Raw genomic sequence first — 5,046 nt, 5'->3', positions numbered from 1 at the left:
TCCTGGTGGCATAATGGTTATGCATTGACCACAAAGATAGCAGTTCAAAACCGTCAGCCACTCCATTGGGGAAAGATGGGGTTTTCTACTCTTGTGAAGTTACTGTCTCAGAAACCCACAGGGGCGATTCGACCCTGTCCTTTGTGGTTGCCATGAGTCAGCATCCACTATATGGAAGTGCGTTTTGTTTGTTTTTTGAATATTGGAACATTTTGCTATTTTTAAATTTACAGTTGAAAAATAATGAATGTGAATTATTATGTTTCCCTAATTCATCTCTTAAATTGTATAGCCTATGAAAATAAACAGCCTGAGTGAGTGTGCTTGAAAGGCACAAAGTAATAGTGACAGGGATGACTGAAAGACAGAAAATGCGGTTCATTGCATATGTGAGTTATACTTGAGCAGTTTACTAGAGATGTGTCAAAGATCTGTGTGATTCTAAAATGCCATTTTCTGTTTACTCTGTGAACTGAATTGCTTTCTACATAAATTAGTTCAGTAGTTTTTATTTGTTTGTTTTATAGTCACAGTCACTTCTGTGACTCTAAATATTGTCTATGTGTAACTAGAAAATACTGACTCCTAATTAGAGATGGTGATATATTGTCTATTAATTCCCCACATTCATGACTCCTGTGAAAATAACCACTAGTTACAATGTTGCTTTTCTAATTGTTGGCCTAAAAATGAGAAATTAATTCCATCATTTAAGAAACGTATTCTCTGGTTATTTTTAATGTTTTAAACAGTATTACTGGCAAGCATGCTTCACTGAAGTTTCCATAGCAAACCTCCGTTTCCAAGAATCTTGGAATTTGAGGAGAAATGTTTTCTGAAAACAATTTGTGGCTAATGCTTTTACCTGCACATGATCACACTGAGAGGCGTTCGAGCTAACGACGCAGAGAGTGGTGCTGCAGCGAAGTGCCCGGGACTTCAGGGGACCTATTCCTGCTGATTGCTCTCTGCTTTCCTATCTTCCCTTTTTTTTTGTAATCTTGACCCAAAAAACTATTTTAAGTGATGTCTGATTTGGTTTCCTGTGGTCCTCAAATGTTCACTGACAAAGGATTTTTGAAAGAATGCGTGACTCTCTTTCTTGTCTTGGATTCGGAGTTTCTGATGTTGATAAGAATGTGAAAGGGTCATCCACAAAGAGACAAAGAGCACTAATGTTGTAAGGCTTCTCCGCTCTTCCCTTTATCTCAGTTGGAGGAATCCAAACCATGGGGATGAAATATCTTCTATCGCCTTCTTAAAAACATCAGCATCTGTGTCATGATTGCCCTTTAGGCTGGCTGTGAGTATGATTCCAAAGTGTTCTTCTCTCTGTATAGTCCATCAATGGAAAGCAATAGAACCATAGGATTTTAGGGCTAAAGGGCACCTTAAATGTCAAATAGTCCAGCCCCCTTACTTTACAGAGTGACGGAATTGAGGCTGATAGTGAGTAAATGATTTGTCCGTGGGCATTGAAAAAGATATAGCAAAGGAACTCAAAACTGTATTTATACTTTGCTATGTTTTCTCTTGTTCACTTAATATCTCCCTCAAGTCTTTCATATATTATGCTGAATCTTCTAACAACATAATCATTTTAAGAGAGCCCATTAAAGGCTAACTAAGCAGATTTTCTCAATGACCGGGGTTTGGTTTGGTTTGGTTTTAAGCAGTATCCTAAAGTTCACGGAAACTAAATATATATAAGTGATTTGTCTTCTAAAAATGTTATTTTGCCAATCTGTTTTTTATGTCTAAAAAGCTGGCAGTATCTTTTACTTGAAAGAATAGGAAGTATTTGGTGAAAATAAATTATGATCGCAAGTGAACAACTGTAAGCGTAGCCAATATAGACTGTCATCTAAATATATCGACTCATTTGGGATCAGACTCAATATAGTTCATCAGTAAGTTTAGAATGGGATCACTAGAAAAGAAAAAAATCAATAAAGTCTTTAAAGTAGAAGTTAACTTAAAGGCTAAATGATTCAACATGAGTCTCATAAGGGATGTCTTTTGATAAAATATGATTGAATGAGCACTTTTGTTTTAAACTTCTAAAAGTAACACATCAAATTTCCCACATGGAGAAAAAGCTCATTTCACTTATAGAGAGATCAGAAGTAAAAGAATGCTTTTCATTTTTTGTAATATCATACATATATGCTTATTCTAGATAATGAAAATTTTATAAAATGATTTATTTTTTTAAAAAAATAAGGACTAAAAAAACTGAGAGGTCAGCTGATCCAACTTTTCACTCAATGAAGGTGGGGAAAGTGCCCAACCTTTTTTGTCTTAAATATGGTTAGAGGAACTGCTTATTTATGCAGCAACTTCTTTAATTCTTACTTAATCCTTCCACTAATCTACCTCAAACCTAATTTGCTCCCTTCTGTGTATATCAGGTTGAATTTCTAAAACAACATTTTAGCATTAATATAAATTTATACTTATCTATGATAATGATTTAAATAGATTATGTTGAATATTCATAGTCAAAGTATATTTTTATCATTATTAAGTTATGCACATCTGTGTCATTACTTTACTTAGTGTTTCTGTTCAGTTATACCACATTAATGAATTTATTACTTCCTGAGACTAAGTTCATTGGGGAAAAATTCATATGTAATCAAGTTATGTACTTTATTTTAATTTTTGTTTAATTTTTATTATAAAAGAACATGTGAATTGCTGGCAAACTTTATTTTTAAAAAGAGCAAAAGTACTAGTTCCCACTGGGTTACTAGTTGGGCAGCTAATTGTAAGGTCAGCAGTTCAAAGTCACTGCCCATTGAAGATGTGATTTTCTGTTCCTGTAAACACTTACATATTTAGCACCCATGGAAAAGTTATACTCTGTCTTGTAGGGTCATTGTGGTAGTTACATAATTACATGTCAATTTGAAATATGCAAGTGCAGGACTGGAGTCTAGCCAGTCAATCAGGCCACAGCCTGACAGCACCTGCTTGTGGACTTGAGTTGGATGAGGCGGGATGCTCCCTTTTTATACAATTACTTCTTGATATAAAGAAGTAATTATACCATTACTTCTCCCTTACCCATATAGGAGCATCTCTGGGTTTGTTTCTCTAATCGATCCAGTCTAACGCAATGGCCATGGAAGATTAGACGCACTTGAATTGTGGTGCTGGAGAAAATATGGAAAGCACTGTGGACAGTGAAGGACAAAGCAGTGGTGGGATTCCGCCAGTTTGCAACAGTTCGGCAGAACAAACCCCTAATTTTCTGTTGGGTTTGACAAACCAGTTACTAAATGGCGCTTTTGACCAAGATTCTATCTAAGATGGGTGGCTGTGTAGCTTCCCAATGTAGAAATTGCAAATTTACATTTTTTACTATATTTTTTAACATTCTTCTATGCAACAAGGTATTCTAAGCACCCATAGTGCTGTTAATTCTGTCTATAGGTATAAAAAACTAGAAGGAACTATTCTTGTATTATTTATTAATTGATTTTGAAAAGCTCATTGTACTTTTGATGGAATACTACATTTTTATTCCCTTGCATTTGTGACTACAGTAAATAAATATACAAGATAAAGAGGGAAAGGGCCCAACAACCAGAGGTGACACATGGTCATTCATTTATATTTTGGATGACATCTCAAATTCCGACTAGATTTTATGAGTGAATTATGTAGTTCCTGAAAGTGTTCAAAGAACTAAAATATTATCAGAACAATATTAGTGTAGGTTATGCTGAAGTGAAAAGGGGATTTTCAAAGATGAACATAATATATTCAGAGAAGAGAAGCTGTCTGTTTCTATATGTCAAATACAATCATAATTTTCTAATTGACCTAGCTCTACAGTATCAGATCCTACCCCAAGAGTGCAAAAAGGTTTAAGGGTAAGTTACACCGCTTATGATGCTCAGGTTAAAGTGAAGAATATTGGAAGTGAGTATGCCAATTAAGAAGCAATATGAAACTATCTTAAATAACAGTTCATTGACTTTTGTCAGATATTGTTTAAGATTTTATTAATATCTAAACCTCTTATTGATAACATAATCTAAGTGGTGTGCCTCTTTTATTGTTCTCTTATTTAAGTATTAAGTATGTGAAATACTAAACTACCCTTTGGTATATCATTGTTTTAATACTTAAAATGGTCATTAGGGCTGGGATCTGGTTGTTAAATTATTTGAATCCCACCACTGAGATAAAACCAATTGGTCTTGGAAGAATTTCAGCCAGAGTGCTCCTTGAAGGCAAAGATAGCAAGAATCTGTTATACATACTTTGGACATGTTGTCAGAAGAGATCAGTCCCTGGAAAAGAATACATTTGATAACTCAGAGGGACAATAAAAAAGAGGCAGTCTTTCAACAAATGGAATGCCACAGTGGCTGCAGCAATGAGCTCAAATCTGGGAACAATTGTGAGGATGGTGCAGGACCAGACAGTGTTTCATTTGGTTGTGCTTATAAGGTAACTATGTATAAGAACCAATGCTATTACACCGAACAACAAAGTGTTAACACATTCATGATATTCATAAAGTTGATAAAAATTGAAATCTGTAAGGACAATTTTTGAAATATTCAAGGCCATAGGAATTTCTCTGGAATTCCATGTGCAAATTTCAAAATATGTATAAATGAGTAGAAAGTTTTTGGATTATAAAAACAAAATCACTCTACTATGAACAAAGAAAACAATACAAACCAAACACAGGAAATTTTGGAAACCAGATCAGGCCCAGCCTCCATCATCAGGGCTTTGTTCATTCATATTAGAGTGTGTTTCAGAGGTGTTATGTCAACGGAGGTCACCCTCTTGGACCTGCATTATACGCTCTCCTTTTTATGGTATATGAAACTAGGATTGTTGAAACTACAGGGACAGCAAGTAGAATAAGGGCTATTGAGGGAGGAGGTACAGTGGGGGTAGTGGGGTCAAAAGGGAGATGATGTCAAGGAGTCTGTGTAGAAAAAGAATGGTTGGAAACGGATTCAATTGTACAATTCTACTTGAAATGATTGAAATATGGAATGATATGTCATATGTTTT

Source organism: Echinops telfairi, unplaced genomic scaffold, assembly GCF_000313985.2.
Source record: "Echinops telfairi isolate 266 unplaced genomic scaffold, ASM31398v2 ScPeMD7_7469;HRSCAF=8507_1, whole genome shotgun sequence".
In the NCBI taxonomy this organism is placed as follows: Eukaryota; Metazoa; Chordata; class Mammalia; order Afrosoricida; family Tenrecidae; genus Echinops; species Echinops telfairi.
Note: the sequence above shows the minus strand (reverse complement) of the source record.